The following is a 15,493-nucleotide window of genomic DNA, read 5'->3' as shown; positions in this document are numbered from 1 at the left end:
CACCCCGCCCGCGGCGAGGGCCGAGCCGGGCACCTCCCGCTGCTTCCCGCCCCGCACCTCTCTGCCGCCGCCTCCGCCGCCGCCGCCAGCGGGCCAGGGCCAGGGCCGCGGCCGCCGCCTCCATCCCGGGTCTCCCCGGCCCCCCGATTCTGCCCCCAGCGCCTCTGCCCGCCGGGCCGCCCACTGCGTCAGCTCCGTAAGCCCCGAGTACGCACCCAGCGGTAACCATGGCGACGGCGGGCGCCTGCAGCGCCCCCTGGCGCCAGGCAGCGCGGCCTGGTTCTGAAAGCAGCGGTGGGGAGCGGGCGCTCGGGGGGGCAGCGGGGTGGGGGGTGATGGTTGGGGTTTGGGTGCCCAGATTCCTCTCTTAGCGGGTGTTCAGAGAGGGGCCCTGTGCCCTAGGCCAGGGGTCTGCTGGAGGTGTAGGAAGTGGGGTGTGACAGCTCAGCCCTGACCTTGCTTCCTCCCCCCCCCCCCCCCGCACGATGCGCAGGTCTACACTTAAATCGCTGCAGGGGCTGTGGCTCTGCGCCGCTGTAGCACTTCGGTGAAGACAGGAGAGCGTCTCCCGTCGGCGCAGTTAAGCCACCTCCGCCAGAGGACATCGCTACATTGATGGGAGAAGCCCTCCCATGGACGCAGCACTGTCCCCCCTGCGGGTGAAGTTGGTGTAAGTGCATCCCTCAGAGGGGTTGATTTTTCACACCCTTGTGTGACATAGTTACACCATTGTAAGTTTATAGCGTAGACCTGGCCTAAGACCACATCACCATCAGGGTTTTCCCATGAATAACAGATGAGGGGCAGCCACTGGTGGGTGAACCCCCATCAAGGAGTGCACATTCCCTACCAACGGGTCCCCTTGCATCTTCGGGAATTTCTTTATTCAAGAATAATCATTCTGTAACAATAATAGGATTTCTATAATGCTTTATGTTCTCAGAGTACTGCATAAAATTAATTAAATAATCCTCCCACGGTGATAATTGGGTACATATTATTCCCTATTTAGGGGGACTGGGAAGACAGCAAAGTGAATTTACTTAGCTAAGGCCATGCATTTAGCCAGTGCTCTAAGGTCAATCTCATTTTAGTTCCTGAAATGTTCGGACACATTTTCCCTCCAGCTTCCACTTTCCAGGCAGAAGCAGAAGTTCTAGATATCTCCAGCAAAAGCCTGTTTGCACCAGCTCTCCAGGCTGAACAGATTCAGATAAACATCCACACCAAACCCGGGTGTGATGCTTTTGCTCCAAAACTACATACTTGACCTAAAGAATCTCCTTTAAATTAACAGCACAGGGGCCTATGAAACACCGATAATTCCATTCTCCTACTTGAGCTGGGAGGATATGATAAATTAAATAACATATTTATTGAATATTGGTTTGCATTTTTACCAGCTCTATAGTTAGTGGAGTAATATAGTCCATCAATTCTACATTATTAATTGAGGTCCTGTTCGTGTTTATGCTAAAACTACTTTAGATTGCTCTGGTAGTGCACAGGTGACTTTCAGAGGGCATAAATTACATCTACACTCATTTTAAGGCCTCTTTACTCTGCTGAAGGACTATAAAGTGGCTTTGGTACAAATAAAAATCAGGCCCTGAATATATAATCATTTTACCCAGTGTGCAGCCTTACAAGGTCTTCCAGCAGTGCTAACCCTGTTACAAGCAGGGTGGCAAAGATTTGGCAGGCATAAACTCCCAGAAGCTCAAGAATGTAGGAACAAATGGAGGCAAACTTGTGATAAGTTTTTTTTAAAAAATCATTTTTATTAATAAAGTCTACAAGTAGCTGTTCTATTTAGAATTTTTAAAGTCAACCACTTTCATTTCAACACTGGCCCACAAAATGCTTAAGGGGGACAGATGCTACAAATCTGTAGATGTGACTTTACACGTGAGCCACCATCACACGTGAATAGCTCCATTGAAGTCACAAGCTTTACGCACAGAAGTAGTCTCCTTTGTCCCTGATTGTCCAAAACTATAATTGAACTCACTGGAACTACTGCATAGATGTGTTTGTAGGGTCTGGGCCACACAAAGTACAGCAAAAGGCATTCAATGTTACATGTAGTATAACAAACTAAGTTTTATTTCAGAACACTTAAGAAACTGACACAGCTGATAGATGATGAAAAGTGAATTTAGCTCTTTTGTGGCTCTCTTTGTGCCCTCCTCTTTCCCTGACACCTTTGAACCACCCTTAATCTTTTCTTTTACATACAGGTCATCAGCCTCCATTCTTTTGGTTAATTCACGTGAGAGCAGGTGGTGGTGTGGTTGGGGTAATAATTATAGGCCAGAGGCAAAGCAAAAAAAGTGAACTGCTTTAATAAAGGAGATTAATTCAACTGCATGAGCAGGAGAGAGGGAACGTTTTCTGAGTCCCAGAGAACCACTTCAGACCAGTTTAACTGAATCCCACCCCCATCATCTGCAGTAAGAATATTGATTTACAAGCTTCACCACCTTAGAACAAGTGGATAAGAGTTCAGGTCTGGACAGTTATCAGGGCAATAGAATGGTGGTGCATACCCATCAGTAAGTGGTGCAAGTCACAACTCCATCCCCATCATGGCATGTAACAAGGAAGGAAAATAACTAGGAGTTGCAAGTTAAAGCACCTTCCAATACACCCAAAAATTATCGAACATCCTCCTATTAGTTTTTCCTGCTACTCCATTCTCTTGCCCCCTCATCAGGTAAATGACACCAATTGCTGATATGTAATTTACACCACCATTTTAGCAATTTCTGAATATGGTCCCACTTGTCCAAAACCAGGTTCAGATAGGCCACTGGGGTCTTCAAGGTGTCCCAGCAGCACACAGCTGGAGTTAATCAGTGAAGAAACAAAACAAGTTCATATATTTCTTGGGCCAAATCCTGCTGGCCTTACTCACAGAAGCATGCTAATTGAAGTCAATGGTATTCTGGGGCTAGGAACAAGGATCCACATCATCCAGGAAATCTTAAAGAAAAGAAAATCAATCAATGATAAGTTTGAAAGGGTGGCGAAAAGGAACTGAAACATTTTAAAAACTCATGATTCATAACAGACTGTGCATTCGTAAGGTTTTGGTGTATTTCTTAGCCGGCATTGCCCAATCTACACCCTGTTATGACTAACTGCTATTATTGGTTGATCAGTGAGGGGAGAACATTCCCACCTAGCAATACCCCTTTTATCCTAGCACTCAAACTGCAGGTATCACTGAACATCACAATGAACAATAAAATAAAAATCAGAGAAAGTCCATTGAGAAAACCCTATCAGGAGTTTTCCTAGAGCAAAGAGGGCTGCTTGTCACACAAGCTCTAATGCTCACAATATCTGGGCCTGGTACAGTCTCATGATTTTGCTCTGTAGCAGCTCTTATGTTATGGTGTATGCCTCATCATAAAGCTTAGAGCTTTGCAGCCACATGTCATCACTCTACAAACTCTCGCAGCCAGATTCACCCTCGCACTGCACTAGTACTAATGTCAAGGGGGTGCCAGAGCTCCTAGAGATCTTGCAGCCCTGAACCACAAGAACAGCTAAACAGCTTCTCCCATCCTGGAATACCCTTAATAATATAGGTTCTTTGGGAAAACTGAAAACCAGCTCTGTACCTACCACAGAAGTCCTCTAGGCCATGGTAACTCCCCCACATGGGCCTTATGGCTGCTTTGAGATCTCTTTATGCCAGCACAGGTGGTGAAAAGCGTCTATAAGTCACCACCACCTGACTAGCCATCTAATTCACATGAGCCTTTACGTACTTCCCCATTTACTTTCACTAAGTTGGCACTAGATAGAGGATCTTTTTTGCTCCCTGTGAAAATATACTAGCGTCTGAGTAATAAGAGATCAGGAGAGCAAAACAGGTACCTATCAGCTGGAAGAGAAGGAGTTGCATCTATTAGCCACAAAATACCCCTCTTAAAGCTGCCACTGTTTGGCTTTCCCAATTTTAAAGGGCCAGCAGCAGAAAGGCATACTGGGGGGGGAAAGCCATACTAGTTCCTAATAATTCTTCCTATTCTAAGTCACTAAGGGATAGGGATATCATATATTCACCTTTTAACCAATTTTCTTCTATGAGGAAAAAAGCCCTAAATATTTCAAGCCCATCTTCTCTACCTCTATGTAATTGTGTTTGATTGGTCTCAGACTATTCAGTTTGGAGGTTTTACCAAGGTAGAGAAATGCTTCATAGACTTTTCCTCAAAAGGTAGAAATGTCAGACAAAATCAGAATCTCTGAAGTGCCGGAAGATAACAGTGCTAAGTCTGTGGCTTCAGTTTCTCTTTAGCTGGAGGAATCCCTTTAGCAGCCCTTGCGTCTAAAGCAAATTATGCTACCATGAGAAAACAAGGTGTCATTGCTCAACACATTCTTTTAGGCTGTTAAATGGTTCTTTCACGTTATGCTAGTGCATATGTGTGCATATCTGCGATTCCTCCTGGTACTAGGATAGCTAAATAACATTATTATGCTATTACCAATCATATAACCACCCCACCCCACCCCACCCCACCCCCATTTGCCTCCTATGCCTGCTCCTTAAGGTGCTGAATGTTGATACACATTAGGGTGCTGTGCCAGAATAATCCTCTTATTTTATAAAAAGCTTGTATTTTATAGGTAACAGGTAAAATATGCATGTAGTATACACAGATGGTGATACAAGTTTTAGGTGTGGCATTATACTACATAGATAAGAATAAAAGGATTCAGAAAAGTGTTATTGTTTGCAAGAATACACACAGGTACTTTAGTGCAGTATTGTTTTCTGTGAAAAGCAACACAGTTATTTGGTGCAGCATTGTGACACATGCTGTGTGATATCGGGAGTGGGATTGTGAGACACAGGTAGTTTCACAAGCAGTTGGATTTTTTTATGCAGGGAGGTATATAGTTATTTAGTGCAGCATTGTTAGGCCGAGGTGGGATGCAGGTGTTCCTCATTCAGCACATGAAAATGATTGACAATTTCCTAGCTATAGAACAGGGCTCTTTTAACTAGAGTGCTTGTCTTTGTTTCTGATGTGTTACAAGTAGCTCATTGGCTAAATGGAATAATCCTTTTAATGCATTAATGCCAAGGTAATGTTCAGATTTACTATCCAGCACCACCTGCTGGTAAGCCAGTATCAAATCTGATTTGGAGAATTTTATTTTCTTCTATGAATGTTGAAAAACAATTAGAACTGGGTTATTGACTTACTTCTAAACCAAGGAGTGCAATCTCCACACACATACCGTTTGTGTCAGGTCCAGACACACGGTCATGGTGGCTCATCACTGTGAACAACAGAGGAGATTGTCCCTGCATTTTTTCAGAGCCCTGAGTTGCTGATGCACTATAGTTTTTAGGGAGAGAGGCACTCAGCACCGATTGAAAATCAACAGAAGTTGGGTGTCTCATTCCCCATCTGTGCCTTTGAAGAGCTCCTTCTCAATGCATAAAGACACTAGTGTAACTTTATGGAATTTTTGATTGGCTGGTTCTGTCCCTGTTCCTTTCAATGCTTGTGCTTCTGTTCCTTCAGACAAACCTATCCCTGATATAAAACAGAGGCACATTTGAGCACAGTTCTCCTGAGTCAGCCCTCTGATTAAATCTTGATCAGTCTAAATTTAGCGGTTGAGATTCTGTACTGTGCCATCTGGAAGGTGCAGCCCACGGGGCTTCATGCCCTCAGGATTCTAAGCTGCTCCAGAGGCCTTAACTCCCCCAACATAAATTAGAACAGCCACAGGGGAGCGGCCTGTAGGCTGATCTGTAGTGCCAGGCAGCCCAGAATCTCTGTCATGGCATGCACTAAACAGACATGCCTCCTGCACAGAGATTTGCCAAGGGGGCAGTGTAGAGCTGCTTACATCAGCTCTACCCTGGGTCTGCACCACCAGAATTTTCCTCAGGCTTCTGTGCACAAGGACTAGGGTGGGGAACAGAGTCTATTCCAGAGTCTCACACCGTTTTTACCTTTATCCTTGGATGCAAACCAGTATTATATTTCAGAGTAGCAGCCGTGTTAGTCTGTAGCCGCAAAAAGAAAGGGAGTACTTGTGGCACCTTAGAGGCTAACAAATTTATTTGAGCATAAGCTTTCGTGAGCTACAGCTCACTAGTATTATATTTGCACCTGTGGCTGACACCATTCAGTGGCATTTCCCTGGGATTTCTAACTGCTATGCTGTGGGTTGTGTTTTCAGAGCTATACAGCTGGGTTGCAATTTAATTTTTTTTTAAATAATTTTACTCTTGAACACAAATATTCAGAACCAGACATTGTTACCCCAGGTTTTCTGCTCTGAACATCTGATCAGAGTGAAGCTCTACACACTCAGAAGGCATGTTCATTACATAAAAGTCCCATAGCTGCGGATTGTTGTCTCTATAGGTCCTTTTGCACATGACAAGTAGAAAGCAATGCAGCACCCTGCTGCTAGATACATTTATCTTGTTAACGTCTCTAGGGCACATTGTTTGGGAACAAAGTCTGGGTGATGGCTCTGGACGCTTCCCCCTTCTTGAGGATCATATTCGCATGCAATTATATATGTCCACACTGTAAACATGCCCAGTGCTGCAATTTCATAGCGTTTAGTATCAGAGGGGTAGCCGTGTTAGTCTGTATCCACAAAAACAACGAGGAGTCCAAATAAATCTGTTAGTCTTTGAGGTGCCACCGGACTCCTTGTAATTTCATAGCGGTAGCTTTACAGTGAATACCTGGTTCCAGGCACGAAATTGTTTCCCCAGCAATATTGCTGGCTGACTATTTGTGCTGCTTTGCATGAAGTACCCTGAACTGTATGAAAGAAATCTTTAAAGCTCCCAGCCTGGGAAGTGTACAGTGGTACACACCCATCCAATCTTTGCATGCCGTGTCCTCCATTTTCAAAGTTGTTCATGATTTCCAGACTTTTTTGCTGAAGACCAATTTTCCCCATAGGCTGCACATGGTAATTCAGGGCAATGCTTGCTACTAAGAATTCTGTACACACAAACGGATCTCTCAGCTGTTTTTCTAACTTTGTGCCAAACAAATGCAGAAGCCAAGCCTTTGCAGACTTACTATAAATTCAGGCAGCGTTTCCCCCCAAGTGCTAGCCAGCGTCATAGACGCTGTAACTTCTCAGCTATTTCTTGCAGGGGAATAACAGTCTCACTTTAATGAGAATGTTGAACACAGTTTTGCTGAGTTCTCTCAGTCCCACTAAGTCCTTTAGCAGAGCAAAGCATATTTTGTCTAACCCTCAGTGAAAGGTGATCTTTCTTGCTTAGAGGAAGTTTGATCTTGTGGCTAAGTGACTGGATTGGGCTTCAGGTGATCTGCATTCAAGCCCTGGTTCTGCAAAAGACTTCTTCTGTGACCTTGGGCAAATCCCTTAACCTCACTGTGCCTCACTTCCCCCTCTGAAAAATGGAGATACTGCTGCCTTCTTTCTGTCTGGTCTATTCAGAGTGTAAGTGCTCCAGGATAGGGACTGGGTGTTACAATGTGTATGTACAGCACCCAGCACTGTGAGCCCGCAATCTCATTTCGAACCCTTAAATGCTAATTGATACAAGTAATTAATTATAATTGACAGGAACGCTGCTCTTTTTCTCTACTCTTGCTCGGATACTATGGTGATCGGGGCCCTACAAGGACCCAGATAGTATAAGTAGTATGTTATCTGCTTCTAAAATCTCATGTAATTGTTTCTTATGAAAGCAGAACTGTTGCCAACTCTTGCCCTATTTGGTATATTTCTTGGTGCACATCTACACTGGAATAAAAGACCCGCGGCGTGGCCATGGCTGGCCTGGGTTCACGGGGCTCAGGCTGCTGGGGTAAAATTTGCTGTGTAGACATTTGGGCTCCTCGCAGGGTCCCAGAGCTCAGGCTCCATCCCAAGTCTTGAACCTCTACATAGCTGAAGGAACAAAATATGGACACTGTGTAGAATTAAGCACGTTGGTTTATTACGCACAGCGCTGGCAGAGTGTAATAAAGAAGAAACAGGGCCCCTTTCATTGAAGGGCTAAAATCTATATGCTGTTTTTGTTACAATCTGATACATAGACTGTGTCAGCTCTTTTTACAGGCCCCAAAATCCAGAGTTTGGTCAAGAAAACAGAGGCCTAGCAAATAGTGAACAATATTAGCTAAGAAGCAGAACAAACAAAGAACAACTTTGCTTTTTGCTAAAATAAGCTTGGTCAGCAAGAAGTGAGGTGGAAATTATAATTGGGGGCTTTATCTCAAAGTTGCAAACAGACCAAAGAAATGAAAGGGGCTCTGTTTCTTCCGTAGAAAAGGTGCCCTTCTACACACCAGCCTTGAGTTTATGGAAGAGGTTCAAACATGTCAGTATAAGATATAATATCCTCCCTCTCACAGATGTGCACCTCTCCTCCAAGCCATTGCCAGTGCCTGCCTTAGAAACACAAATGAACAACTAAAAGACAATCTTTATTGCTATATACTTTTCATTTGTCCTTTTGCTTTAACTCCTACACGTGTACCTGTTGGACAGTCAGGGGAGCTACTTCATTCCTATGAATTCCAAATCAGAATTCAACATATGTACTTTATACTAACACACTCTATATCTTGTTTAATGAAAAACACCTGTGTACTAATTAAGTGTCATATGTAAACTTGAAACCATGGGTGGAGACATTACATAACTTTTTAACCATTGGCTACTGTGCTTATCTTGTCTTGCTGCTAGATCTATCCAAGGGTTTGGGACTGCCTACCCCATCATTTCCCTCCGCCCATGGAAAATCCATATAATCCATTGTAATCAATTGTTTGGCAGTGTCTTTGAGCCTAATAAGCAAGGTGACACTCCGCCAGCGCTGTGTGTAATAAACCCACGTGCTTAATTTTACACGGTGTCCATATTTTGTTCCTTCAGGTGGGGGCTCGTCCGGGATGCAAGCTTGTGAACTGATTGAGGAACTGAGACTGAAATCCAAAAGGAGGTGAGTATGTTTAATTTACCACCTCATTAGGGCAGGGATAGAAGTTTCTCATCCCCTTTCAGACACATCTTGTTCCCACTTTTTAAATTTAAGTGCAAAGGAACCTAAACACATGTAGTATAAGCAGAGGGGTTAATAAGGGTACCAGTTGGGAGGGGAGACATGTGCAAGAGGGTTATGTACTGTTTAAACTAAGGGGTGTGTTACGGAGGACTTGGATAAACCACCAGCAAGCGATTGGCCATGAGTTAAGCCCAGGACTGGCTGGGTACGCGAGTGGTAGGCAGTGCAAACTGATGGTCCCATTTCCTCATTGCACGTAACATTGCAAGCCTTAGGGGAGCACCCCCCAGGCATGTAACGTACATGCCTTCGAGTAGCGCAAGTCTCCAATAAAGCTGGCAATTGTGTGTAACCTAAGACCGTGGTATTCAAAGAGGGGGGAGACATGCATCCCCATCAAAGCTGTCAGTGTGGAGATTTAGACCACAGTATTCAAAAGGGGGGAAACGTAAATCCCCATTAAGGCTGACATTTGTGGAGATTGAAACCACAGAAATAAGAGGGAAGACGTACATTCCCAACAAGGTCAGCAGCCAGGGTGAGTAAAAGACCATGGCATCAAAAGGAGAGGCAATAATCAGCTCTTGAGAATATTTGGAGTATAAACATGTCAAAACCCGACAAACAGCAACTAAAAAAAACAAACTATTCTGCTGCTGAACCAGAGGCAGATCTGGTAACTTGGTGGAATAATCAGAAAAGTGACAAAACAGACAAGGCAGTTATAGTGTTATTGGTTATACTCAACCTAAAAGAAAGAGAAATTGCAACTTTAAAATCTGAGAATCAGGCTCTGAAGGATAAGAGCTTGTGCTTTAAACCATGTAATTGTCAGGAAATTGGAAAAGATCTCAAAACAAAAGAACTACATTCACCATGCCTGGGACACACGCCCAGAGCAGGAGGGGGAGAGCCCACTCCCTGCATTTGTCAGCCAACAGCACCACTGATTAACTATCTGTGGGAAAACTCAGCAGCACAAGACAAATGGGAGGAATCAGAACCCCCTTCATACATTATTTTGTGCAAAAGGGCAAATTTAAGCCCCCACAGAGATAATGAAGGGACACCACAAGGATTAATTGCCCCAGGGGAGCAAGTACAGCGTATGGCTCCAATCAAAACGCAGCTAAGAAGGTTCAGAAATGTTAATGCAGAGGGTGAACCAGGAAGGGGACTCAGGACAGAAACCACTAAAATCTACCGTCCCTTCACCCCCCAGGAAAAACAGGCACTGTTGTCTGATTTAACCAAACTCTGGATTTTGGGGCCTGTAAAAAGAGCTGACAGTCTATATATCAGGTTGTAACACAAACAGCATATGGATTTTAACCCTTTAATAGCAATTTTACAGCCCCGCAGCCTGAGCCCCATGAACGTGAAGCGGCTGCCCCTAGCCAGCCATAAGTGTTTGATTGCTGTGTAGACGTACCCTTAAAGCCCCAGCCCCCAAAGTCATGTGATTACATGAGACTTTCAGCTTCAGTTTTAAGAGAGTACATTTCTAGCCCTCAGGTTTGCAGAGGAAAGCTTCAAAATGTGAACCCTGAAGCCAATAAGCACCCACAATTTATCGTTTTTTAAAAGGTCATGGTCTTGGAGACCCGACTCATCGTTTTCTTAAAGCTTAGTGTTGGCACTACTGTAACCCTGGGGCTTCATTGAAGCACCTGCCAAACTTACTATTGAAACACCCAGTTTTCTTCCTCTGTTTTATTCCTGTCAACTATTTACTATTTCTTCTTGTCAGTCCCCCTCCTGCCCCCGGCTCCCCACCCACACGTCCCCTTTATACCCTCGGTTCCATCTTCAACACTAAAGTGTTGTTAGGAATAACAGTTATAGCCAGAGATGAAGCAGGAAATATAACAACAGCTTTGTGAAAGTGGGATGAATTCAACTCAATAAACAGGAGAACTCCCCTAGCCTCAAAGCTCCAGAAAACCCTTTCAGGCTTATTCAGCAGCAAATCACCCAGGCAAACTCTAGAAAAGATATTAAGTCAAAAGAATTGACATAATCAGAAGAGTCACTGGCTGATCAGGGATCCTGAGGGCAGAGCTCTGTCACCTGCCAGTTTCAGATTGCTCCTTAATGCTTTTTCACAGGTGTCACAGACACGGGAAAAGTTTACCGGTCACCCATGTTTTGCTTGTCTCGGTTCTCGCTTTGGGAAATTTAGATGGTATCTAAGATGGTTCATAGAGCTAGGTGTTCCATTTTTCCATATATAGACACTTTCAGTCTGAATTATTGTTGTCTTAGATGAAGGGAAACAACAAAATAAGAGTGATAAGAAATAAAGTCTCCTTGGGGAGACCACAGTGTGTGTGATTTCTCTGTACCATGCAGCATCAGCTGTGCCAAGCACATTTCCCAGAACTTTAAAGGGGCAATGCACAAACAACGTCACAAGCTACATACACCCCACAAAAGCTGGCTTGTTGAGCTTGCTTTATCGGCCTCTTGCCATCAGCTGAGAGTGACTGAGAGCATCAACAAGAGCCAGTGCCATTGGGAGATTACTTACAGCTAAACGCATTGCCACCCAGTCTTCCTTGGAAGCTGTGAGGGGGCTGCATTAATTTCTGGAGATTTGTTTATAGTGCTAAAAGTGAAATAGTCTCTATAAACAAAAATATTCTCAAATCAAAAATTACTAGATCCTAACTCTAGTAATAGGCACCTTTCCCTCGGCCACTAATAGTTCCAGCAGGGCCATGAATCAGTTTCCCCAGAATGTTAGCATATACGCAGCCCATCAAAACCCCGCCCCCAGAATGTTAACATATATGCAGCACATCCAACCGATAGAAAGAGGGAACGTCATGTTTCTGTGTAAAGAATCCGTACGACAGTGACAAATGAGAGGGGTCCTGAGACAGCCAAACGCAGGAGGAGGAGGAGAGAGAAAAGTGACCGAGGGTTTGACAGGCAGACTCTGCTTTAGATGCCTAACCAAGGAGAAGAAAGGGACAAATGGTTGATAAGGGAAATGGGACAGATGGTTGGAACAAACAACTTGCTGACTCTTGGGGACTTAAAACTCTCCAGATTCTGTGAGGAAAAAACAGGCAGCAAAGCAAAAATCCTTAACACTTGTTTCGCTCTCTAAATGTCATGACAGATCATTTCCTAGCACGAAAGGACAAAAAGCAACAAGTGGAGAGACAGTTGGACTTAATACTCCAGCACACCTATAGTTGTCTCTCTGTCCATCATCTTCTCTCCCTCCTTCCCTCTCTCCCTATTCCTCCCACTCCTCTTCTTTTACTCTTTCACCAACACTCTCTTCACCATTTTCTCTCCTGTTTCCCAAAGACACCATGGCAGATACGACCGCCAGAGCCCCCTCTTGAGCTGCCGTGCAGCATTTTCCATTGCACTCCATCAAGTATGCGAGTCACATTTGAGCTGTGTAATATCACGGCTCTGGGACATGGAGCAGCTGAGTAATGTCATAGCTCTGGAATTCAGAGCAGCTGGGTAATATCATGGCTTCGGGATACAGTAAGACTGTACAGTAAGACTGTGATATGATGACTGGAATTCAGAGCGGCTGGGTAATACCATAGCTCTAGGACATATTGTCCTTTGGGGGGGTGCATTTACAACTCTCGCTGTTGTTCTCATTACAGTGCCAGGTCTTGTCTGGCTCAGAAGTCTCTGACTTGAAGAACTGCAATTGCATGAAACCAACAGGTCCCTGAAATCTCTGTCACAGAGCAAAGGGGATGAGCGAGAGGGCAGGAGATACTGCAATTTGCTGGGGATGGGACACCTGCCAAGAATTTGTCAAGTTCACTGACAGCAATAAACAATCTCTGAAGGAGGGAGCTGAAAAACTTTGCCAGCAGGGAAGGCAGAGTTCACAAAGCAAGATACATATCATCAGTGTAATATTCAAGATCATCTTTGGACTGAGATTTTTTTGAAACATGGCCTAGTGGACAGAGCCCAGGACTGGGTGTTGGGAAACCTGCATTCTATTCCCAGCTCCACCACTGACCAGCTGCGTGACCTTGAACAACCCACTTTGCCTCTGTTTCCCATCCCATCCTTTGTCTGTCATGTCTATTTAGATTATAATGTATCACCAGGAAGAGAACTCTCCAAACTCAAGAGATCTAGAAAATCTAAGTTCAGGTTTTCAAGGGTCCCTGGAGGCAATGACCCTGTCTCCTTCTTTCAGACCACTTTTAAGATGCCCTTGACATAAGATCCTTGTAGAAGGTTCCCCCAGGACCTTCAGATCTGAAGTCAGCATTGAGTGAATGCTTCACATACACCAGGGAGAATGCTGAATGGCAACCACAGAACTGGCCAATTGGCCAGATTTCTCCCCCAGCATGTCACCAAGCAACAGAGAGCATTTACTCTTGTCATCTGAGTGCTCCAGGGATAGCGCTGCATTGCACTCACATACTCCTGCTCCCTTGTGCCCAGGTCTAGGGCTATGTCAGGAGACACTGCTATGAAGAGTTCTCCTTCATCAGGAATACCAGCCAGCAAGGGGCTATGGGGACCATCTCAGCAGCTTTACAGGCACTGGTTCCCGGATGCTCAATAAAGGGATAAAGCATCGTGGTGGATATGTGTGAAGTTTTTTCTACTGCAGCTGATTGTGGAAGGTGCCACAGTCAGGCCAGGCCAGGCATCACAGTACGCTCTGTTATATCTGGCAGGTGGCCGGAGAGATTCACTCAGGCCAAGTTGGATGAGCTAGAGCTGGGGAGGGGGACTTGTCGTGTTGTGAGACGGTGTGTATCACGTAATAGTTGTAACATTATTGGGCAACACCAGGTGGCCCTATAACAGCTAGTCTTACAAGATCTGTTTAACTGACTATGTAGGCAGTTAGATCTTAGAGAAATACTTATTGTTTGGGGTACTTCTTTTCATCAGCTGGGTGTATCACCAGAAGAACTCTCTTAGGTGCACAGCTCCTGCTTACAAGATATACCCACACATGCAAACAAAAACTGTTACAGAGGGGCCCTTACCATCACCTAAGCTGCCCATGTGCTGGCCACACTCTGGAGACACCTTGGTGGATCACAAGAGGAGGAGAAATCATTAACAAGTCTTGTCCTGATATCGCCAGACAGGGGCAAACTTCCCACCAAGCCCTTGCTGCTATGGAGAGTGTGAGACTTTCCTTTAAACTCTCACTTTCCCTTTCTTTTGTATTTAGCCAACAGAGCAGATCCAGCTCAGGCTCATGTGAGCCAGTGAGAAACTAGGCACAGATTCCGCATGCTGGAAAGTCAGCAAAGAGATTTCTGCATCAGAAAGAGGCTGCAACCAACCCTCTTCAAGGCCCTTGGGACAGCTGTAAGGCCAGATCCTTAACTGGTGTAAATCAAAGAGCCAATGGCTGCAATGGAGCTGGATTGATTAACACCAGCTGAGGAATTGTCCCACAGTTGTCCACCCACCCACCAGTGGAGATCCTCCAGGTTGGATGGGGGTAGTGCTTCCTGCTCCTCCATGGGATGCATCCCCCAATGGCAAGTGGGGTCAGACTGGCTGAGGAGGGGTGTAATTTACATGTTCCTGCACCAGCCACAATGAATCAGGCCTGACCTCCCCAAGCGCTGGCTACTCCTGCTCTTGCTGCAGGGCTCTGACTTTCAGCATGGCGCAGGCATAACATCTGCCAGAGGAAGCTCATGCCCTCCCGCTTGTGTGTATCTAGCCTCCCCCAGCTCAGACTCTCCCACACACACACACACACACTCCCGGCAGCAGTGGAGATGCACATCTTTGACATCCACTTTCCGCAGAAAGAACATGGCTCGGAGACTTATTTTTCCACAATTCGGCCCATTCAAACATGCCAAGCGCTGGCCTGGCAATGGGTATCTGGCAAGGAGCCACTTGGTTGCCAAGGAATCCCGGATGCCTCCCAAACACAGAGGCTGTTACAAGGAGCTCAGCAGAGAACAAGGGCCTTAATTGGAGACTGCTGTTTTGACAGAGATCCAGGAGGAGACACAGAGCGACATGCTTCCCCCCCCGGGCTCAGAGCAGCAGACAAGCCAGGCTACTGTGGCCATCAGCTTCCTCCGGAGCCACAATGCTAGTGACTGATCACGCTTTCCCCCATTGGGCTTTATGGGTATCCTGCACATGCCCTCTGGGCATCAGAAAGGCCTTTTTTTTTTCCAGACACCCACCCCCTTTTTTAGATCCTGTGCCCCTGCTGGGGCTTTCTTAAGGCATTTTCATGGCAAGGGATGGTTTTGTCTTGAAAGATGGATGGCTGATCAGATAAAATGGTGTACCAAGTACAGGGCAAATGTATGCTTCGTGTTTCACAAGCACACCCCCATACATGGGATGACTCGGGGGATTGGTAATAGAGCCTTCACCTAGCCCAGATTGGTAGTGACCAAAATTCACAGCCTACAGGAAACGTGGATGGTCTTGGCCTAATTCATA

The 15,493-nt window shown here is 45.3% G+C and overlaps 1 long non-coding RNA gene across 1 annotated transcript; it reads left to right on the top strand.

Moving 5' to 3' along the window:
* The first annotated feature begins 522 nt into the window (after positions 1-522).
* LOC144266806 (uncharacterized) lies at positions 523-13,633 on the top strand. The gene is made up of 3 exons (XR_013346499.1): positions 523-670; positions 8,920-8,986; positions 12,688-13,633. It is a non-coding gene; the product is annotated as an uncharacterized LOC144266806 (long non-coding RNA).
* Positions 13,634-15,493: the final 1,860 nt, after the last annotated feature.

This window comes from Eretmochelys imbricata, chromosome 6 (assembly GCF_965152235.1).
Source record: "Eretmochelys imbricata isolate rEreImb1 chromosome 6, rEreImb1.hap1, whole genome shotgun sequence".
In the NCBI taxonomy this organism is placed as follows: Eukaryota; Metazoa; Chordata; order Testudines; family Cheloniidae; genus Eretmochelys; species Eretmochelys imbricata.
The sequence above is the reverse complement of the archived record's forward strand: the minus strand, read 5'-3'. Positions and strand labels throughout refer to the sequence as shown.